Raw genomic sequence first — 15,639 nt, forward strand, 5'->3', positions numbered from 1 at the left:
AGACTATTTTCCCCCTTAAATAAAAAGTTGGCCTTTTAGTGGTGAGTACAAAGCAGACAAAATAGGATCACTGAACCTTCCCATTTGTGTTTTAATTAAAAAAAAAAAACCCTAACATTACTATTTTCTTCTTTCATATATTTCAAAACAGGTTGAAAGTTGCACATGTGTCCTTTCAGTTTTTGTGTGCAACACTTATTCCAAAGGAAGAAATACTACATACTGCACATACAAAGCAGTCAAATGGTGTCACTGTCCTTTTTTTAATCAAGTGAAGCATGATTTTTCTACATGAATATATCTATATACCTCTAAATCAGAAACACTGTCTGTGCAAGCCATTTGAATTATATTTAACACTTAACATCAAATGCGGAGGAGATTGTATTGTAGGAAACAAAATGAATGAGCGGCATTATCTTGCATGACAGGGTAGCGTCGGACAGAAAGCGGATAAGCTGACACACATACGTGCTCACTCAGCGCACAATGGTAGGCACAAACAGCGGACCACATTTACAAGGCACTTATGGGTCGCTATCCACGGAGACAGCGCATGGTCTTGTGATAACTCTCTCGTCCCATGAGGTTTGGCACAATGGAACCTAACATGCAACATAGCAGTCTCTTTTCACCACAACTGAGGAGGATTTTGGACAAAAATGTGTTCTAATTAGGAGGAATGGCATTTTTTTTGTGGGCTATTTGAAATTCCTTTTTTTTTTTTTTTTAATTAAAATCAGTTATGATGACAAGTTGCCCTCTTTCCCAAAGTGCAGTGAAATGAGGAGTTAAGTGTTTTACTTTTAAGAGACTTTTTTTTCTGGTCTCCAGCAGCTGCTTGTTGCTGAATATAATATTGTGTCTCCAAGCTTATAAAAAAAAAAAAAAAAAAGATTTCCACTAATCACACTTATTGTACTCTTTAGCAGCTTGGTCCATTGAGCCAGCAAAAAGGGACAGCGAGCTATATTCCCCCCAAAATTTGTCTAAAAATGCTAATGAATAGATTGTAAAAACTATCGCAATGGAATCACTACTCTGTATTTTTTTTATAAAAATGTACTGTGAATTTTTTTCACGATAAGCTCATCAAGTGGATCTGATGGGGCAGCGCTTTACTTGCCCCTGCAGTGCAAAATTGCATGTTGTTTTGCGGTATTTGCACTGTGATCTATTGCAAAAATGCTTACTGTGCTGTTTCCATTGCAAATTGGCGAGAGAAAAACACAACCACCAGAAATGTGGACTTCAAGGAAAATGTAAGTCCAATGAACCCTTACTGATTTGAATGTAACAATTATGAACAATTCCGCTTACAAAAAGCCTCTGGGAACACATTGTGTTTGTGTATCTTAGTGAATTATAAAAGAAAACAGACAGATGTGACCGAAAAGGGCACTTTAACTGGCGATTATCAATATTAATAATTCATGACTGGCAGAGGATGGGATGTGATATCATTTCAAGTTTTCGTTTGTGCATTTGCTGTTTTGGCGACCGAAATCCTAACAAGATGGGATTTTCCGACATACTTTACTGCTGGCTTCTCTTCTTTTTGCCTCCGGATAACATTGTGACGTCACCGTGATGTAGGATGTAAAATGGTCCTCGGGAATTCCATTTCACAGCGGAATCACTACTCTGTATTTCATAGAAAACATATAAAGCAGATTAATTAATGAGATTTTCATAACACTTGTCCCCACAATACAAAATTGCAACAAAATGTGTTACTTGGTAAATTTATCGTTCTTTTTCTAAAACCTGTACAAAAAATGTGGCCTAAACCAATCAAGCTCATAAAGTACAATACAGCAGGAAAAAGGACAAAACATTTACTGTATGGGTGACTCTAAGACAGCATATGAGCATTAGGAGACAGTTTCACAACGGAATTTCTCTGTAAAACATATATTGGAAAGAAAGATGGATCGTGTGATGACATGGAATACGATGTCTTATTTGAGTCTCAATTGGTCTCAGGCACCAGTTAGCATACGCACGCTAGCATGATAAAGTGGCCGGCAGCTGCTGACTTATGACTAAGATCGGAAGAGAGTGGGAGGCCGCCCGTGCCAATGTTGCCAAGCCATTGTTAAAGATAATACAGCGAAGGCAGGAGTAAGTGGACAGCTGACGGATATACCAAATAAAACCACAACTAGCAGTTGGTGTCTGAATAAACATTTCAACATTTCATCCCCACATGCTTGCAAGGCATGTAAAACTGTTTTGTGTTTTGATCAGACATGATGTATAGTAGGGGCAAGTCTGTTGATTGATGTTGTCTGTCAAATAGAACATATTACCCTTTTGCACTATTAAGCAATTATTTATGCATTTATTTAGGGGAGGATGGGCATGTTGGAAATGCATAGAGTGGACTATAGGATTACCGTAATTTTCGGACTATAAATCGCACCGGAGTATAAGTCGCACCAGCCATAAAATGCCCAAAAAAGTGAAAAAAACCCATATATATGTATATAAGTCGCTCCTGAGTATAAGTCGCCCCCCCACCCAAACTATGAAAAAAACCGCGACTTATAGTCCGAAAATTACGGTATATGTATGTTGTGATCAGATAAAAAAAACATCCAAACATTTATTTTGACTTCTTATTAGACTGTTTAAAGTGCTCCTCATTTATTCTGATAAAGTCATAAAACAAGTTACCTGAGCTCCGAGCAAGTGTGATGGTATTTTCAGTCCACATGGTTAAAAATGGGTGAATCTCTCTGCGTAATTCATATTCCAGGAACGCAATTTGAATCAGAATACCATGTTTCCTCTAATGGGGCTGGACAGAACATAATTTTTTTTGGGGGGTAAACGTCGTCTTTCACATGCCATTGTACATTGATGACACATTTGGCTTTGGAGTCAAGTAGGCAACTTTGTTACACATTTTGGTTATTGGAAGTAAGGAATTTCCCATTTTAGTCTGATTGTTGTGTAAACAAATCATTCACTTTTGGTTCAATTGAAAACATGGGAAACATCAGCTTAAGGGGAACTAAATCCTGACACGCCATATTTGTGTTTGTTAGCAGGCCATCTATAAACTGCTTTGTTGTATGTTGACATTTTCAGCTTGTGAAACTCCATTTTCCATGGAAAATAAACTTCATTTTTCCATTTTCAATGTGTCTGCGGTAGGCTGGGGTGCAAGCCCAAAGCGCCAAGTGAAATGATTCGATTCTTCTGTGTCCTGAATACACTCTTGCACAACGAGTCCTGCAGTTATCGACGTGTCACTATCCTAAAAAAAACTGATCACGTTAACGATAATCGGTGCAAAACAAAGTCTTCCAGCTCCATCTCCTCTGGTTATTTTCTTTAATCCACGGCACCGACTCATGATCCCTCCCTCATTCCCTTCCTATCTCTCATCCCTGCTTCTCTCTGTCCCACACTGCATACCTCTCTATTTATACTGTTGACTCAGTTTGACACTGACAGTCATGGCACACAAGCGATAAGAAACACTGAATCATCCTGGGCGGAAAAAAATAAATCCAACACTCGTGTGTTTTCGGAAACTCGTCGTATGCCTAGCAGAACGTTCTCAGCATCTTCCCGAGATGCTGGCGGTGAAGGTGTCAGGGATGGCGAGAGCACAGTGTGGAGCACAGCACAGCCAAGTGGACACTAATGGAAACATGCAGAGACACAGGTGTTCCTACAGTCACAACCAGAATCAGAATGATCTTTTGTGAACGTGTTCACCTTGGATGCCTGAACAAGGCCCTTCGATCCACATGCTCTGCTATTCCGCTTGTCGCATCCAAAACACAAGCAGTGGGATCTGTCTCCAAGTGAGGTGGATAATGTGATGTGTTTGCATGATGTACGTTTGCGTGGAAAAGCCGGCCGTATTGATTCTCTTGCACTCTCGCTGCACTCGAGCATACTTCCCTCAGGACGCCGGCGCTAAATGGAATAACGCTTCTGAAAAAGAGTCCAACGATGGAACGCGGCGGCCCGTCTAGTCGACAAAAGAGCGGGAAAATCCAGCGTTAAAGTCACCTTTTCGAACAAACGCCATCCTTTTATTACCACCCCTCCCCTCCTCCTTCTTTTACTCACTGGAGGATGCTAAACCATCAGGTCTCTTGGCTCCACTCCATGGGATGATGTCATTGTAGATGACATCACCATGCAGACACACTTACACACATTTACACACGCATGCACACACACACACACACACTCCCTCCCACCTTAGTTTTATCCCTGAGAGGGAAGGTTCTGTTTGACACACACCCGTGATACCACAAGCCAAACTGCCCTGTTAGCACAAGGACTTGGATTGAGAAGACACACACACACACACACACACACACACACACACACACACACACACACACACACACACACACACACACACACACACACACACACACACACACACACACACACACACACACACACACACACACACACACACACACACACACACACACACACACACACACACACACACACACACACACACACACACACACACACACACACACACACACACACACACACACACACACACACACACACACACAAAGGAGGTGTGGTGAAAGACTACGAAAGAGGGGGAGGGGCACACAGGGTACAAGTTAGTCTAATTACACAACACTGGTGGAACCATGCGACCACAAAGCACACACTGTCATTAAGATTCAAACCAGTACGTTGTTAAACATGCTTCTATTTGCGACGCCACTGTCTGGTGTCGAATTACGATAGGCAAATTAGGCTTCCAAAAATGGTTTGTGTCAAGGTCTTTTTTTTTTTTTTTACACCCATATGATGAATATGGGAAGAAAGTGGCAAGCTCAGCACTGCCTGCATCCTCACTAAATTAGCCTGGGAATCTAATTATTCAACAGTTTGTTTAGTCAACAGCAAAAACAAACAAGGATAAATCGGTTTTTTTATGCAGGGGGATATTTCTTGTCCACAAGTGTAGAACTGCACCATGATGAGATAAAAATGACCTATAATGTGACCCTGAGCCTGGCAAACATTTTAAACTCCTCTTTGTGGACTTAAAGGCACTTAAATGGGGATAAATTACAACACAGACTAAAGCTGCCAAACAAAAACAATGCTAACAAAAGTATATCTATTTTTTTTTTGTCAGTGTGCATGTCCGCTGGGTCGCAGAAGATGATGTGAGACAGCAATGCACCATTCTTGATTATGGGACAGCAGGAAATAAGTGCTGTATTTGCGTGATAGCAGACTACTTCCTGGTTTGCAGAAAATGACATAAGACATAGGAATTGTACAACTTTTTTTGGCTACTTCCTGGGTCGCCAAGGACAATGTAAGACAACTGAATCCCACCGATTTTTATTCAGCTGGTAACGTTTTGGATCAACTGCAATAAAAAATGTTTTTTTAAAAATCCATGATTTAAAAAAAAAAGTGGAAATCAATTATGCAGTGCTGTTATTTGTTTGATAACAGGTTACTTCCTAGTCCACTGATGACTAGACTGAATCAGCCAAAGAACACCCCCCCTCCCAAATAAGTGATGAAACTAACACAAAACACTTGAGACTCTCCTCTCAAAAGTCTCGACCCAATTGAATCCTCACTAAAGAAAACTTAGTGACAGATATTGTACAGGGTATTGCAATTACATTAAGAGCACAAGCAAGGGATTTTTTTTTTTTACTTTTTGCTGTTGCGGTGATTCAATTTCCTTTCGAGCAACTTGTTGAGGAACGCTGACCAACACCACCCTCATCACAATCATGTCATGACTAATTTAGTAGAATGATCCTTCTCACCCTCTCGTCTCAGCGCACCAGAGGCACTCCCTCACTCCTGAAACACGCCTGGCCTTTATGGAGCGCACTTGGCACACCGAGAGTCCATGATGTCATCCGGGTGAATGGGCCTAATGACATGTGGATCAGGAAAGTGAGAAGAGGGCAGGGGCGTGATGGGTAGGCGTAGCTATTCCGCCTGTGCATCCAGTAACATTAACAATTTCCTGCGTTTCCCGGGACACTGGTCCTCAATTACATTTTGCGAGGTTCAAAATATTGAGGCGTGATTGCAGGTTTTCATGCGGCGCTGCCGAAGGAGGTCTGGAGAGTGGTTACAAGTCTGCCCAATTATACACTGGAAAGAGGAACAGCCAGCGAGTGGACTAGGGGTTTAGGCAAGCACGGCCGCTTTAGAGTGCGAGAAAGACAGAAGATTAAAGAGGTGTACATTTTTGTTAATTTTTTTTTTGGTTTTTTTTTTTTTTAAAAGACTGACTTGACAGCCAGTTGTGTAGACCGCAACTTTAGGTTGGTGTGGCTGCCTTACTGTTTGTCGTGAGTTTGCGCAGGCCAAAGAAGAAGGTAGAAGAACAAGATATATATATATTTTTTTAACTCCACTCCAATGTGACAAACCCTCGAATGACCTGGTGGGATATATTCCGATCACCAGAGGCTTTAAGTGGATTCATGGCTCTAACATGTATTTGTGTGTAAAAAAAGTAGCAGCCACTTTTACAGGCCACAGTAGTGGTATTTTATTGAGAGTTATAATAATAATAATAATTCATTAAATTTGTATAGCGCTTTTCAAAAACCCAAAGACGCTTACAGGGAACAAGGCAAATATTATATATATATTATAGTTCAAGTTTTAAAGCGTGTTTTTTTTGGGGGGACGTAAATGTGAAAATGGCTTTTCCTTCAAATTAATTAAAAAAAAAAGGTTAAACTAATAAAGGTCACTTCAGAGGACAGCTAAAAAAGACCAATCCCTGCAATACATTCTGGGATTTGTATCATCACTGATAGTCATTAAACGGAATATTAGCGGGGCAGTTCTCTGTGCTGTAAAATATTTTCCGCATGGTGCTGCACATAGTATGTAGTCTTCTTTTTGCCTAAAAACGCCAATGATACTAGTTTGAAACTGTAGCTCAAAACAAGTGATGCGTTGAGCTAGGAGGATGTCAATATCTGTGCTATTCCTGAATGGTGAGGTTCACAGCGTTCGTCATGGCGTTCACCCATCTGCCCGATGAGTGTAGGCCAAGACCCCCGTCATTTCCACATGCTCTCGCCTCCATGGGGGTGGGGGCGACAATAAATTTAGATGACGATCAAAACTCATCCGCAAAAGCAGAGATCCTCCAGATTGTTGGGGCTCTAAATGTATATCAAACAGTAAGTTTAATTTCTCTTGTCTATTACTTCAGGCAGATGGGCACCCACCAGAGTGTACTTCTGCTTGAGCCGACGACCCCCCAATCTTAAAAAAACAAAACATTTTAGATAAATGTTTGCTAATGCCGTCATTCCCAATCTTTACGTGATAGCCATTAATATTGAAACACTTTACCCATTGGTTAGGGTACTCAAACGTGTTGAAATGGAGCATTTAAGTCAGTACATATGTTATCTGGTCCACTAAAGGCATGTATTGGTATTAACTTGCCTGGCTCCAAAGGGGTGGGGGCAGTGACCCATGTCCGGGCAAAGGAAAACGTGATCCAATATTACATCAGCAGTACTTTGTCTGGCCCCTCACTTAGGACGTGTTTGCCATGGCTGACCGTGCCAGGGGCAGACAACTTAGCTCCTCGGATCACTGGGACCCCTTCACCACGGTGGCGGCTCCTGAAGGCGTTTTTTTTTAATTAAAATAATTCAATTAAACATTTTTACCCCTAGTTTAGCTCTGATAATAGTTGCAGTATACATCCAGATGTTAAAGTATTTTTATTGGAGTATTTGAAAAATGGGCAGGAAGCCATCCTCAACACATACGGTGTTGCACTCATTTAGGAACGCTTGCATAGTATACACCAAAGAGTGAGCTACTTTTAAACAGGTTGAATATGATGATGTTTAAAGTCGAATTGAACGTTGCATGTTTTCCTGGCATGGTCTAATATGAGAGGCTGTGGCCTGGCTTCTGTCAGAATGTTTACAAGCATATTATTGGACATATTTAGTTCTAGATGGGGGGGATGTGGAGTTGCTCGCTTTATTTGTTCTGAGGCCAAATGACATCCTTATCGCATCTGTTGTATGTTTATATCACGATGCAGGCTTCTTGAGTGTGTGTGCGTGTGTGTGTGCGCGCAGCCAAGCCTAAAAGCATTTAAGCGGGAATGGGAGAGGGTCTGGAATGGTGGGATGACATCATTGTCCATGATGTCATTTCTTCAGGGTGACTTTGGCACATGTGAGCCTGGCTGGTGAGGTCACACATTTGCTTCAATATGCAATCGCTAATTGACAACAGCTCAGCTGCTGATCATGCTGTTGAATTGAAACGACCAATCGGGTTGTCACAATTACCGTAGTGTTACAGGTGATTGACATTTCCAGTAGAAATTCCAAATTGTTGAAATGATTATTGACACGCACGCACGAGCACACACACACTTATACTCACGTTTTCTGTATTTCCAACGTAAAAATAAAATAGCAATTGTTAATCGTCATCATGTATTCAAGCAACTATTTTTAGGGGAGCGAGAAATGAATAAAATGGTTGAAATTATTCTAAAAATTCTAAAATGTATTTTATTTGGTTGTATTAAAATGTGTAACTTTGCTATTTTAAGCTTTTTTTCACACCAAGTGAATACATTGGTGAGTCAATCGAGATGAGATCCTTATTACTTCAATATACTATATCATTTGTGTTTGGTGCTGTGCCATGAAATATTTCTCTAAGTGCCTTATTGGCTCATTAAAAGTTGGGAAACCGATTCACAACATCACCGATTTTGGTTTAGGATTAATATGTGAGAAGATGTGTCACACAGAACACATTGAGGGAAGCTGAAGAGAATTACATTTCCATCTGGGTAGCATGGAGGTGTCTAAAATGAGCAAACGTTTCATTGAAAGCAGTAAAGAATCCAAGATGTGTGTCACGTGAGCTGTATAAGAGGAGCTGCTCAATAGCTTAGCAGCAACATTTCACATGGAACAGCCCGGGGATGACAAGACAGGGGAAAAGGGAATTGTGATTGATTAGATGGGATTTCATTTAAACGATGGCTGTCAGATATATTTTTCGAACCGATTAGCCTATCGATTATTCCATAATTTGTCATAATTTGCTCCAGAAAAATAATGATGGGACGTACAAAGATGAGGATTTACCTTGTTCAGTGCTAGCTTACTAAAAAAAAAGTACCATACCGTGAGCTACACTTTGTGAAAGGCATAAAACACACACAAAGCATCATTTGCTAAATGAATACATTATGGAGTGTAGTCTGCAAACACCACAGAGTACGCTGTAACCACCAATGGTTGGATAAATTGTATTAGTTAATGAGTTAAACAACAAAAGCTAATGTTACATTTAGTATGTGCCAGTTGGCTTAGTCACAAGTGCTTACATTCCTGTTTTCTCTCCTACTACCCTCGCTATGCTTTGGAGCAGGGGTGTCAAACTTTTTCAAAAAAAAAATTCGCGGGCCGCATTGTAGTCATAGCTTCTTTCGGGGGGCCATTTTGACTGTCAACCCAAATAAATGTATGAGCACCTCAAATTATATACAGTAAAAGCTATAAAACAAACAAATAACTCATTTTCAAATCAGACGATTAAAACTGGTCAAATATATATATAAAAAAAAAAAAAAAGATATTAAAAGTGAAGACAATTTGCAATTCTGGTAATGACACGAATTTGATGCACAATTTGTCTTCGCGGGCCACATCAAATGATGTGGCGGGCCGTATCTGGCCCCCGAGCCTTGTGTTCGACACCTGCGCTTTGGAGGCATTACATAAAACTTTGTTTTTGTCCATTTTAGATTAACAGGACCACAGATACTGGGTAATTATTTTTTCTTTTAGGTGCATTACATGTCAACCATATATCACTGACTGAGTGTGTGCATCCACACAACAAATGGTAAACATGGACAGCTGTCGAACATGGTACAGAATGTAATTATTAGCTATAGAGGCAGAAATGTTGGTGTCTTCGAATTTTTGTAGTCAACAATTTTTTCCCCTATCCCTGAAGTAAACATTTGCAAAAATGACAAGCGTTTCTAAACTGGGGGAAAAAAGACTTTTCAACATGAGTCAGTGTTTTTAATAATTACCCAGCTGAAGCGGAATACACAAAGGATTTTAAGAACGAATATTTCCTGTTTCAAAATACTCACCTTTAATTTGTTTGGCGGTGACAAATTTTTAACAAAAGAAATTGAAATACATCAATCCAGAATTCATCTGTGGCCACGTGAACAAACAAACACAAACACAGTTTCGAAAACTAACATTTTAACATTTTTAACAGTCATACAAGTATAAAAACAAATCAACTACTGTAAAACGAATCATCCACTCAATACAGCAAATTTTGCAAAATTCATGACCTACACGATTGCAAAATGTTACATAAGGTGCTCACCTGAAAAACTGTCTGCCCAACAAAATGAAATGATGGAACGGCCCATTCTGGTCTCCATTATGCTAAAGAGCAAAAACAATTACAAATTGGTTAATTCGTCACAAATAAGTCATTATGTCTGACATTTTTAAGGCCTTCGGCATTTGGTGATAGTATTTCTTCGATTAATCTTTTGAAAATCCCATTTAAATTATTTTATGAGTTCAAGGACCGCTTCGTGGACACCAAAGGACGATGACGTAATGCCAGTGAGTTAAGGCAAGGCAAGGCACGGCAAGGCACGGCACCTTTATTTACAGAGTACATTTTAATACATGGTAACTTAATGTGTGTCGTATGATTAACACAGTAGACAGTTGAACAAAAGACAGTTTACTAAAAATACATGCATCCCTTTGATGACATTCTTACTCATCATACAATGTTAAAAAAATATATAACCACTGTAAAACGTAAAAAAACAAACAAACATATCTTTACTGAATGAAATTGTAAACTTTAAGTGACATTGGCGTCTTCTCACGTTCTTCATCCCACGAGGATGCACCTTCTTTTAAAAAGTACTGCAAAAAAAAAAGAAAAGCCACAAAAAATAAAATAATAAACTTCTTACTAGTAGACCCAGGATGGGGTACGCTGAGGTCTTCGGGTCGCCGATTGGAAATGATCAATCCCGAGTGGTATTTTTTACAAAATTTGGAATTGTACAACCTGAGGGGTGTCACGTGACTTTTTTTTTTAAGTGATCTTTCACACACACGCAAACACACATACACAGATGGCTCAAGCCAGAGCATCTATTCTCATTAGTACCCCGTTGTAGTCCCCAGAAGCCAAACTGACCGCGTGCCAAAGCAATAAACTTGCAATCCCTTCCTGCCATTACCTCATCGTCATGATATCACACCGGTGTCTCATCGTGATGACATCACACTGGCAGATTCGCTTACCACCCATACGGAAATATATGACACTTTGCGACAAGGTCCTTAGCTTTGAAAAGCCAAGGACGAAATGCAGACCGGTCTCAATATGAAACCGTCTGGTTGCGTTATTTTCAGTTTTTCTACGCTCATTGGTTGATTTTTAAGTGTCTTCCATTGTTCATCTGGTGATTGCTTAGCCTTTCTTGTCACGCCAGCTTTTTACATATCTATTCTCATTGACTGAGGTGAATGTTTGCTGATGTGCAACCTTTACCGGATTGCTTCGAGATAATTTCGTTTAAAAGCCAACGGGTTTATTGACTACGCACGTCGGGTCCGAAGAGCTGGCTAATACCTCCAGATCGGGTTTCCTTTTTAAGTTCAGTGGGAAAAAAAATGGCAGCTCTGACATAAAAAGCGTAGATCCATCACAAGAACAATTTCACTAAAAGACTTATTCAAGTGGTTATTTTATGAAGCTGCTGCATCCATCCATCTTGTGAGGTAAGTTAAAGCCAATACATCTGGTATATGTCACTGCTGCTATGCCTTTCCTTGGACATACTGTATCATTTTGCATTTCTGCCTGTCACTCTCATCCGCAGTCTGTTTTTCTCTTCAAACAGAAGAACCCGAGAGGACCTCAGAAGATGCAAAAATGATTCCAGCGAAAAAGATACTTCACTTTATCCCCTCGGCATCATTTACAAAAGACGTGAAGACAGAGGTTTGGGATTGGAACTTAAACGGCTCTCTAAAAAGTGAAGGATACTGCGGTTGTCTCCAAAGTGGAAAAATCACAAGTATTCACAAGGAGGTAAAATAACGGCACATGAGTAACACATACAGTGACGTGTGCACATTTTTTAATGGACTGTTCTTTTGTCTGTGGCCCAGCTTGCAGATTTACAAGGAATGAGCCATTTTAATGAATGAAGATATTTGTCTCTCTCTCTCTCTCTCTCTGTCTCTCTCTCTCTCTCAAAAGAAAGAGGCTACAGAACCACTTTGTATTGATGGCATGATTTTGTTTGACAGCATTAGACCATTACACATAAGATGATACATTTCAAACATTTTTCGTGATAACAAAAATCTGATAATCATTTCAGACTTGCTAGACTCCTTAAAATTTGAAGATGTCTTGTCTTACGTTGAATCCAATAGGCCTCTTTCGTTCTGATCAACTGCCTTAGATTCAAACTGTGGAGTCGACATACTCTAAAGCAGTGGTTCTTAATCTGGGTTCGATCGAACCCTAGGTGAGTCGGTCTCAGGGGTTCGGCAGAGCCTCCACTGCTAAGGTCCGAACACACCCGATTATTTATCGTGTTAATTCGTGATAACGCATATCGGAACTGGTCTCGCAAAGGCAACAGCAGAAGTCACACTGATTTGCAGGTATGTAATTTGGTGTGAGTTCATGCAATGTGTTGGTCTTCAAACAAGGTGATGTCCATGCACGGCTCATTTTGTGCACCAGTAAAAACATTTATGTCTTGAATTTTATTTTATTTTTTTCACTAAAGAGGGGTTCGGTGAATGCGCATATGAAACTGGTAGGGTTCGGTACCTCCAACAAGGTTAAGAACCACTGCTCGAAAGGAACGAAGTGGTGGAATAGCGGCTCTACTCTGAGTCTTCCCCAGGAAAATTGAGCTCCTCACCCTAAACTGGTCAAACGCAGACGCCAAAAAGCTCTGGACTGTTTCCAGCAGCGATTAAAACCGTCAGAAAAACAGCTCGACATGTCAATTCACAGTTCAATAACTGAATTGAACCAAATCAAAAGGCCAAGATGCTAAAACCAAGAACTGCATATGGTGGAAGAGCGTGAAGTTGCATACTTTCCTAACTGCTGAACAACTTGTGATGAAAATTTCCTGCCTTGACGGAATCTTAACGATCAGAGGCAGAGATAATGAACTGGAATTCTGAGGTCTTTTAAACAAACATATAAACACATTTCATACACCAAAAGTCCTTATTCTTATTACAGCCCTGGACATGTGCAGAGCAGTCTCTAATTTTTCCTCAAGCAGAGAGACTCGCAAAGCCGTCTGCGGCCAGCCGACATTCGGCAGATATAATTACCGCATCAGTGCTAGCCTACAGTGAGAACGGGAGGCAGTGAAGAAGATTGATCCTCGTAAACAATAATTAGGCTTGTATTGGAGGGGACGTCTACTCGGTGGGAAATGATGATCTGATGAAAAATTTCAGACAGGACAGGATGGCGTCTAAATTTACAATTAGTTCTTTAACTTCTTCCTACAGTTCTTTAACTTCTTTCTACTCCTTTTCGAGCTGTCCTAATTGTTGTTAAGTTATTTACGACTTGCTTGAGACATTTTGATATTGTCCTGTGTTCTTTTTCCTTTTCTATTTTAATGATATATTTTTCTGTTTTTAAGCTCGAAATAAAATTGATCAATCAATCAATCAAAAAACAACAAGTTTGTATTTTATCACATCAGTTTAAAAATAATTATGAATGTTTATAGTAGTCTTTGAATGGTGTAACCTACAGGTGTCAAATTTCACACACAAGTCGCTCCAGACTATAAGTCGCACCCCTGGCCAAACTCTGAAAAGAACTGCGACTTATAGTCCGAAAAATACGGTATGTATAATCTTTCGTTTTTATTTTTATATTCACAATTTCAGATAATGCAAATGAAAGAAGGTTCGTCCTATTTGAGGCAGAATTAAGTCAGGTATTGCGACTTCGTTTGGGTATGGGTCAGTTTAGCAGCACGAGAGCAAATGAAATCAGATACACCGAGATTTTAAATAATACAAACTACAGTAAAGAGGGAGAGTGGATATGCAGCACTCTGTTCATGTTGCTGTATCGTTGTTTAAGTGGATTTTGGATGCTGTTTCAGGTGTTCAGCAAAGACACAAGTAATTCGAATACAGGTCACTTACTGTATAACATGAAGTTATATGTGAATAGATCACATATATTTGGGCAATTTAAACAGTTTTCTGATTATTACAAAAGGGTCCCATTGACATAAAATGATTGTCTTTCAAATACTACAGTTCAGATAAAGCACACAAGAAAGGGTCCTCAAATCCTGGCATCAGACACTGCAGTCACGGAAATAGAATTCAGCCAGAGGCCTCCCACAGAGCAACTGATGCTGGGAATTAGGAGTCACCACTTTCGGGTTGGTGCGAAAGGGGTGGGGGGATTAGGAATTTACGGGAAGAAGTATCACCCATGAGAGATGATTGCCGAAAAGCAAAAAAAAACGTGGGAGTGTGCAAAGCATGAAGCGCAACATCTTACAAGCGAGCAGATGGCATCGCACGGATTTTTGCATTCCGGACATTCCTCGCCGCTGCATTTCCAGTCAGCGGCGAGACATGCTGTTCCAATGCTCTGACATCACTCGGGGGTTCCACTCTGCCTTCCACGGTTCGGCCTGCCGCTCTCACACAATCCCACCCATATTTGGAAGTGAGAGGAAGGGAATCCCAGCTGATGACTCAGGCCTCGGCTGCCAATGGGAATTCACTCCACATCTGCTTTTTAGTGCAAGGGTGAGTGTGTGCATGCTTGCGTGTATGAAAGGCTATCGTGCACATCCTTATCTCTTGGAGCTCAACATGAGACTTAAACTCCATGACAGCGATGAATAATTGCGTGTGTTCTTAAAATTGGTCTGAAACTCTAACAGAGGGGTTGACCTCTTTTTCACTGAGGGCCACATCTACATAATGGTTGTTCTCAAAAGGTCAGCTGCAACATTTAAGAATGTAATATAAAATAATTGTGGCTACACCTTGATGTAAAATATCTACAATGTATTATTCAAGTTACAAATATTAAATTATTAATAATATCATTCATTGTTATTGTAAAAAAAATTGTATATCATCAAACACTAGTTGTTATGCTCAAAACTTTGAAAAGGGCAGAAGTTTTCAATATACCGTAATTTCCGGACTATAAGTCGCGTTTTTTTTTCATAGTTTGGGTGGGGGGGCGACTTATACTCAGGAGCGATTTATATACATATATATGGGTTTTTTTCACTTTTTTGGGCATTTTATGGCTGGTGCGACTTATACTCCGGTGCGACTTATAGTCCGAAAATTACGGTACTGTAAAAAGATTTTCCTTGTTTCCTTAGTGTGACGTCAAAGAGAGTAACATATATCATTGCTATTATCTCATAATTTAAAATCCCAACAAAATGGTAGTTCAGACAGTCACGTAATCTGAGATGTCAGCGGGTGAGAGTGGCAGAGGAGATGGTGGTGTTAACTGCTGATGTCAAGCAAGCTGCTA

The sequence above is a fragment of the Syngnathus acus genome, chromosome 21 (genome assembly GCF_901709675.1).
Source record: "Syngnathus acus chromosome 21, fSynAcu1.2, whole genome shotgun sequence".
Lineage (NCBI taxonomy): Eukaryota > Metazoa > Chordata > Actinopteri > Syngnathiformes > Syngnathidae > Syngnathus > Syngnathus acus.